Raw genomic sequence first — 9,013 nt, forward strand, 5'->3', positions numbered from 1 at the left:
GACCCCAACTCAAAAAAAAAAAAAAAAAAAGAACAAGTTGGGCATGGTGGCTCAGCCTATAATCCCAGCACTTTGGGAGGCTGAGGTGAGTGGATTGCCCAAGTCTGCGGGTTTGAGACCCACCTTGGCAACTTGGTGAGACCTCATCTCTACAATAAATCAAAAATTAGCCGGGTGTGGTAGTTCATGCCTTGTAGTTCCAGCTACTTGGAAAGCTGAGGCAGAAGGATCGCAGGAGCCCAGCAGGTCGAGGCTGCGATAGCTGGGAGCGGCCACTGCACTCCAGTCTGGGTGACAGAGTGAGACTACAACTCAAAAAAAAAAAAAAAAAAAAAAAGAATGGACACTGGTACTGAGCAACCCCCTCACCCCCACCCCATCTGAAAATGGAGTCCTGGTCCATGCTGTGGGAGTCAGCTGGTGACTGCTGACAGTGGTGGTAAAGCCAGCCCATTGTACCTGACATTACACTCTAGGGGCCTGGGAGCCTTGGGGAGCCAAGTGACAAGTATGCCAGCCCAGTTTCTGGGAGGGTGGGCTCCAGGAGAGTGGAGGAGGCCACAACCCAACCGGAGCCGCAGAAAAGAGGCAGCACCGTCTCTGCCTCGTGTGTGTAGGGCAGGGGGGCTAGTGATATCACTCAGGACCTTCCACTGACACAGAGATAATACTGAGCTCCCGCAGGGTATAAACCAGCACCCGGGGGAGGAAGGTGGTTGGAGAGCAACTGGCACTTCTTGTAGACTTCTTAAGCAGGCAGAGACTAGAAAGCTGGGTTTTTCCACCAGTTGTCACACAATCTGATACACCAACGCCCCAGTCCTGGGCTCTGCGCTGCTTGTGGGGTGAAGTCCAGCCCCATCCCCATCAGCTCCACAGTCACTTTCTTCCCTGCGTCTTGATTCTGTGTGACTGTAAAATGTTTGAGAGTTTACAAAGTTCTGCACAGCCAGCACCTAGTATGGGTTTTGGGAGACTGAGGCAGGACAATCACTTGAGTCCAGAAGTTCAAGGCTACAGCCTGGGCAACATAGTGAGACCTCATCTCTACAAAAAATAAGAAAATTAGCCAGGCATGGTGGCATGTGCCTGTAGTCCCAGATATTTGGGAAGCTGAAGCAGAAGGATCATTTGAGCCCAGAAACTAGAGGCTGCTGTGAGTTGGCTGGGATCATCTTGCCACTGCACACCAGTCTGGGCAACAGAGTGAGACCCTGTCAAAAAAGGAAAGAAAGAAAAGAAAAGAAAGAAAAAGGAAAAGTTTCCAGAGTCTTTGCTGGGGCTGAATATGGCTCAAAATGACATGTCCAAAGCTATGACCACACAGGAGTGCCAGCATCAGAATTTGAACCCAGTACTTTTGACTAAGACTTTAGAGAAAAAAGAGGCCTGACCTCTCCCTCCATAACCCATCTGGGTGGCACCATTGGCTCTGTTCTCTGGTCTCACATCCTGGGTAACCAGAGGTGGAGGGGCCCACCACACGCCTGCAGACAACACAGGGTAAAATGAAGCAGAAGGATGTGAGACAGTGGCAAGGGCATGGATAGATCTTTCTGGCACTCCGGGTCTCACCCTCACCCTTTCCACTCTGGCTCCCACTGCCTCAACATGCCCCTCACAGGAGGAAGGCCAGAGGGAGTTGCAGAAACTCCTGCCCTCGTTGCCAGCCAGCCCATTCCCCAGGAATAGCGTCTCTGAGGTTGGGCCCATTATCCCTGGCTGGACTTCTAGGTAGCGACCCTCCAGTTTTCTGCCACAATCTGGGGTATTGGGTGGGAGTGGAAGAGAAAAGGGTACCCCAAGGAACGCAGGGGGAAGCAACAAGGAGGTAGGAAAGAAGGGATGGAGGAAGTGTCATCAAGATGTTGGTTTCTGCGCACACACACACACGCACACACACACACACGCACGCACACACACACGCACGCACACACACACGCACACACACACACACACACACAACTTTTAAGAAATAACTGAAACGACCAGCACGGGAAAAGTTTCAAGAGTGGACAAACAGTTCTCAAGATGTTCTCTGGTTTCCTCCTTTGCTTTTCCTTTTAACTTTTCTTTCTTTGTTTTTTGCTAGATAGTTGGAAAATCAAAGAGAGAGCACCAACTGGGCTCGGGGATGGAGGAAGCAAGTGCTTAGCACAATGGCTGGTGACAAGGGACACCAGACATTTTTGTTTCTCCTCCCTATTAATGTCCTGCCCGTTCCTCTCCACCCAGTGGGGACCTATGGTTGCTGAGAGCCTTCTAGGCTTTGAGAGTAGAGGCTGAGTCCTCGCCAAAGGCTATATCCAGTGTTCTCATTTAATCCTCGCAACAACCCATGAGACAGATGTTACTACTCTCCTGTTTTACAGATAAGGACACGGAGGCTCGAGTGGTGCACGAACTCCCCTGATGTCACAAGATAAAATGACAGAGCGGGGTTTCGAGCCCAGGCCTGTTCTCCAAAGCCTGGGTGTTTCCGCCGCGGTCCTCTCTCCCGCCGTCCTCCGCCATCCTCCGCCGCTGTGACATTGCCCGCAGAGGGTTAGGAAGCGCGCCTCGGGGCAGACTCTCCCGGGCCCGGCACAGTCGGCTCCTTCCTCTCCGACGCCTATTACGGTGCAAACAGTGCTGCTTCCCCCGCAGGCTTCTGTCATTTGTCCCGTGGCCTGCCCCCTCCCATCTCTACCCCATCCCCATAGCACCCTAGGACCTCAGCTTTCTAAATTTCAGCCAGAACATTATTTTACAAGGACACTCGCCAACCTTGAAAGTCAAGGTACCCCGAGGCAAGGAAATAAAGTGACTGTAGTCGGACAGCATGAGAGTGCAGCGCCATCTAGTGGTGCTGGAGCCCATTGGTCCCGGGCGGTGACATTTTCCAACAATCAATATCTCATTATTAACCATAATCACAACCTGATGTTTACTTTTGGAGAAATGTTCAGCAGCAAGGGATGCACAAGCACTTTTCTGGGTGTTTCAGAGGCCTGCGATCCTAAATGCCACAATGACTACTAAACAGTGTCCTGCCCAGAAGCAAACAGGAGGGAGCAGAGAGTGATTGCATATCTTTTTCATCTAAGCTGCTCACCAAAAACAAAGCTCTGTTGAAGCCACTGACCTTTCACTAACTGCTGGAAGGCAGATGCTTGATAAATAATAAATAGGCCACGACTGGATGTTGCTTAGAACCATCTTTTAATTAAAAGAACAGAGCAACTGAAAGGTCCGGTGACTGACATTTATTTAAGTTGCAGTCCAGGAAAAGCATCAGTCGAGGGTAAAACTGTACTCAAAATGTGTTTTCATTGTCAGCTAGTAGTCCGCAAAAATCCCATCTGTAATCTGTATGGACGAAGGGTGGTGGCAGGTGACGGTGGCGACATTTTGTAAGGAACATAGCACTTAACTTTCTGCCTCCTCTGCCTTCCCCAAACGACCTTTTCATTCTCGAGCTGCAACAGTAACCACTTGTCTGGTTCAGCATCACCACAGAAACTGCTTCACTGCTGGGTTCATCCAATCAGAGGCTCGCTTGCCACACTGAGTGCTACCTAGAAGTGACATGAAAGCCATTTCCTGTCTTTTCCACAGGAGGGCAGATGCCCTTCCTCTGCCAGTCAAGGTGACCTCAACCAAGTTGCTCACTGAACCTGCTCAGGCATCCCTCATCTCTCCGGGCACAGTCACAGGCTCCAAACACAAGGCTAATTTAGCCAGCGGCAGGCTTTGGCCTTTGGGATGTTATGGAATAGGGCTCAGGAACATAAAGACCAGGAAGAAAATAACAGCCTTACCCCTCCCCGTCCCTCTCCCAGCCTCACCCCCAACCCCGACTTGCCTTTCCTCACTCCTCACTCCAGTCTTCTGGGGGCGATGTCAGCCTGCTTTCACCACCATGCCATGTCATACTCCCTCACTCCTGTGTACTCAGGAAAACTGCCAGCCTGCTCAGAGTCAGGTATGGTCACAGACGAGAGCTGAGGACAGATGAGGCACAACCACAGCGTGCCATGTCTGTACTCCCAGGAGCAGAGGCAGCCACCAGTACCAGTGCCAGCCTAAGAAAACCTTACCATCCCACTTGAGTGACTTTATTTTAAAAAAAGAAATATGCCAAACACTTCTGGCAAGCCATCATTATTTAGAAAGGCATTTTAGCAAATTTAGGAATCCTTTGGGGACAGATTATTCTGTAATATCAGTTTCATTTTCAAAGAACTCTCAAAACTAAGTATTATGCAAAACTACAAAAATAATTGGGCTAGCCTTTTAAGAATACCTATAAAGGGTAGGTCTATCCAACAAGAGCAAAGGCAGAACTCTTAAAAGTCTGGTGAATCCGGTCAGGCACAGTGGCTCACACCTGTAATCCTAGCTCTTTGGGAGGCCAAGACTGGAGGATCACTTGAGGTCAGGAGTTCAAGACCAGCTTCAGCAATATTGTGAGCTCCTGCCTCTACCATACACACACACACACACACGTTGAATCAGGACTACTTAAACAAGTCTGGGTATTTAGACGACGAAAGATGCGGATGTCAGTTTCTTGTGTTGGCTTTCTATTTCTCCTATCCTTTAACTGAAAGCACTCACCTGGCCAGCCCCTGACATCCTGGGTCTCTCTCTAGTCCCTTGGAGAGCTCCTTGATTCTCCTGTTTCCAAATTTTGCCTCTGTGCTAGTGATTTTCTCTCCTTCCCAGACACCTGTCCTATGTCTCTGTGTCTGCCACTGGGGCATGGCACCATCACCTCCAGCTTAGTAGGCTGGAAAGTGAGGCTCATTTCTCTGAGAGCACCAGTTCCACTTCCCCAGATGGCTGTCGGTGGCATCACTCAGGTCTGTAACCTTGGAATCGCTGCCTCCTCTTTGGTCCTAACAAAACTCCTCTTTCCTTCCTCCCTGCCCACTCCCCAACCCATCCTTTATATCAATCCTAGACAAATCTTCCTTTGACCTGACTCTACTTCCACTACAATCCTTCCCTGTTCAGACTTTCCTACACCCAAATGAACAACTCTGTATAGGCGTCAAGGCCACAGTGGTCTTGTCTCATCCTGTCTGTTCCAACAGGTTTTCCACTACTCGAAACAGTAACAAAAGTACCTGCTGCACATATTACAAATGAGCTTCGCACACATGATCTCAATTAACCCTCACAACACTAAGTGGAAATCAAAGAGGCAAGCATTGTCCTTATTTTACAGGCACGTGGTTACACCAGAACCAGAACCCAGATCTTCAAATTTATCTGGTGCCTTCCTCTGCTCAGGCTCAGCAAACCCACAGCTCCTGAAAAGCTGTTTCCAGGCTTCATTGGATACAGAGAATAAGAAGTTCTGCCCTCATCTATACTCTTACTAGGGAAAGAACGGCTGCCCCTTGAACGAAGGCCACTGTAAACTCAGGAGTACAAAGAGCAGAAAAGGTAGGCCAACCTGCAGGGGTTCTGTAAGGGACTTGGCACTTCATCTGAACGTTGGGCAAAATTTGCAGCAGAGATACCATTTGCAAAGGGCACAGAAGGTAGATTCCCAGAGACCATGGTGGAAGGGAGCCTGCTCCTGGCAGAAGATACTGCAGCACTCTCCATCCCACTGCCCTTCTGGGCTCTCATGCAGTGATCCTAGGCAAGCCAAGCTGACCCCTTGCCCTCAAACCTCGGCTGTACTTTTGTATCATTAACGTAAAAGGATTCCTGTTCCTCTTGTGTCCCAAAAGTCACTCGTCTTCCCAGTCAGAGTTTATGCTTTTAATGGCCAGAATGAGGTCACAGTTCTAGGCTCCCAGCACACTATGGTTTTTGCCTAAACTGTGGGGCTGGTTCTGAGTTCCCCAAGTAAGTGTCACACCTTTCCCTATGTTTTGATCACTGAGATCCACCTGAAGAAGTCAACAAGTGACAGCAGCTTGTTTCCAGTCCAGAAGTTTGCTAGACAGGGTAGCTTCTCCCTCCTCAGGAGGCCCATTCTGATTCAACTGGATCAGAACATGTGGGGGATAGATATTCTCAGACACTGCTCGTGGGAGTATAACTCAGCAAAATTTGGAGGAAAATACCAAACTGAAGATGCGCTATTCTTTGATACAGCATACCATAACTATACTAGCCCATTTGCAGCACAATAAAACAAAGAAACAATCAACATTTCCAAGTTAGGCAATGATTAAATCGCAATGGCTGAGACACAGTAACTGGGAAAACAAGGTACAGACAGTATACATAGTGTCCCATATTTCTGCCCAAAATATTTCTGGGAAGCCACACAAGGAAATGGTGGTAGTGGTGGCCTCAGGGAAGAGGAAATGGGTAGGTAGCTAGGGGACAGGATTGGAAGGGAGACCTGGCTTTTCACCTTTTTTCACAATGTGCATGCATAACTTTTTTAAAAATTAGCAGAAAAACAATAGATGCTGGCGAGGATGCAGAGAAAAGAGAACACTCCTAAACTGTTGGTGAGAGTACAAACTAGTTCAACCTCTATAAAAAAAAGTGTGGTAATTTTTAAAAGAACTAGAAATTGACCCTCCATATGACCCAGCAATCCCCCCTAGGAATTTACCTGGAGGAACTCAAATTATTCTACAAAAAAGATATTTGGACATGCATGTTTATTGCAGCACTATTCACAATAGCAAAAACATGGGACCAACCCTGCTGCCCATTGAAAATGGACTGGATAGACGGGCTCCGTGGCTCAGCCTGTAATCCCAGCACTTTGGGAGGCTGAGGTGAGTGGATTGCCTGAGCCCGCGGGTTCGAGACTCGCCTGGGCAACTTGGCGAGACCTCATCTCTACAATAAATCAAAACTAGCCAGGTGTGGTAGTGCACGCCTGTAGTTCCAGCTACTTGGAAGGCTGAGGCAGAAGGATCGCTGGAGCCCAGCAGGTCGAGGCTGCAGTGTCCAGGAGCATGCCACTGCACTCCAGTCTGGGCAACAGAGTGAGACTCCAACTCAAAAAAAAAAGAAAAAAAAAGGAAGAAAATGGACTGGATAAAGAAAATGTGGTACACACACAAAATGGAGAATTATGCAGCCATAAAGGACAAAATTATGGACTTCATAGCAACTTAGATGGATTTAAAGTCCATCAAACTCAGTGATAGTGAGTCCTGAACATTCATCATACTATGAGAGAGGGATTGGCAGTAGCGGGACACTGCCAGGGGGGCACATAACATCTCTCAGTATATCTGATCCTAAACCAGGAAAAGTGAGGAACAGTTGGCGGCCCAAACTTCACCTGCATGTAGACTACGTATGTGCCTACTCCTGACTTGTACTTCACATCTTTACAATAAAATACAGAAAAAAAAAATTAGAGATGAAGTCTCACTATATTATCCAGGCTAGACTTGAACTCCTGAACTCAAGTGATCCTCTTACCTCAGCCTTCCAAGTAGCTGGGACTAGAGGTGCACGCCACCATGCCTGGCAACTAGTAACTTTTTAAAAAATAAGTCTTCATCATTGCGGCAAAAACCGCCTTTAAAAACCTAGACAATATTTGTCTTTCTGTGCCTGGCTTACAGTCTACTAGTGGCTTGGGTCTATACGTTGCTACAAATGACATGATCTCATTCTTTTTTATGGCCAAATAGTATTCCATTGTGTACATATACTACACACCATATTTTCTTTATCAATTTGTCCATCAATGGATACCCAAGCTGATTCCTTCTCTTTGCTATTGTAAACAGCTACAATAAACATGGAGGTACAGGTATCCCTTGATATACTGATTTCCTTTCCTTTGGAAAAATAATCGGTGGGATTGCTGGATCACATGGTAGTTCTATTTTTAGTTTTTTGAGAAATCTCATGAAGGCAGAGTAGAATGATAGATACCAGAGACTGAGAAGGGTGTGTGATTGTGGATTGAAAGTCATCAGTGGGTACAAATATACAGTTAGACAGAAGGAGTATGTTCTAATGCTAGATAGCAGAGAAGGGTTAACTACAGCTAACAACACTGTATTCTGTATTTTAAAATACCCCAAAGAGAGAATTTGAAATGTTCCCAACACATAAATACTCAGGGTGATGGGTACCCTAAGTACCCTGACTTGATCATTACACATTCTGTGTTTGTAACACTTGCACCCCATAAATATGTACAAATAATATGCATCAATAAAAAATAAACCCAGATATCAAAATATTAATAAAGAGAATAGAAAAAAAAAAAGAAAAAATAGATTTTAAAACCTTATAGAAATATAAGGTTTAGAGAGATAACAGGTGACCCCAGTTGTTCCTCTGAGAAGAGAACTATCTTCATCACCTGCTTGTCAAGTCCTCTTCCCAAGATATGGTCCAATATTTGATACCCTATGGTTGTGTAATGTCTTTGAATGGATGAAATATACTTCCTTGCCTAAAAGAAAAGTATTCTCCAAAAACAAGGACTTGTAAACAGTGATGGGGGAGGGGAGCAGCATGCCTGAGAACTGCCTACCCTCATGTACTCATTCACCTGCCTGAATCGAGCAACATGCGCAAGTATGTGGACCATGCACAGGCTGGGAGATGTGGACCCTGCCTCCCAGTCTATCAGGAGAGAAGAGACCTTACACAAAGAACAAGTGGGTAAAAAGCTACATGAATTTTACAATAAGGAATTTCTGAAGCAGTTTATTACTAGTATCTGAAAACCACTGGCCTGATCACAAATACAAAACCGTCAATCTCAGAGGATGCTTACATTTATTTAGTAAAGCAGAAAAATGAGAAGGCAGGACAGTTGATAAGGATTTGTAAGTAGGCCTTGGCCCCGGAGAGGCAGGTGGATACTGGTAGAGATCATCCTTTTAGTCCACTGCCTCTCCTCTTGGCAATGTGAATTCAGTCTTGAGCAGGACGTAATCTTTGATTCATTTAACAAATACTGAGGAGCCTCCTATGTGTCAGCTTACATGAATCATCTCCAGCACACTCAATCCATATCAGTAAATAAGAGATTAAAGTTTTGGTTCTGGTATCTGTCCATCAGCAATGACAGGTC

Source organism: Carlito syrichta, unplaced genomic scaffold (genome assembly GCF_000164805.1).
Source record: "Carlito syrichta isolate Samal-C Ts95f unplaced genomic scaffold, Tarsius_syrichta-2.0.1 Scaffold303195, whole genome shotgun sequence".
NCBI classification, from domain to species: Eukaryota; Metazoa; Chordata; class Mammalia; order Primates; family Tarsiidae; genus Carlito; species Carlito syrichta.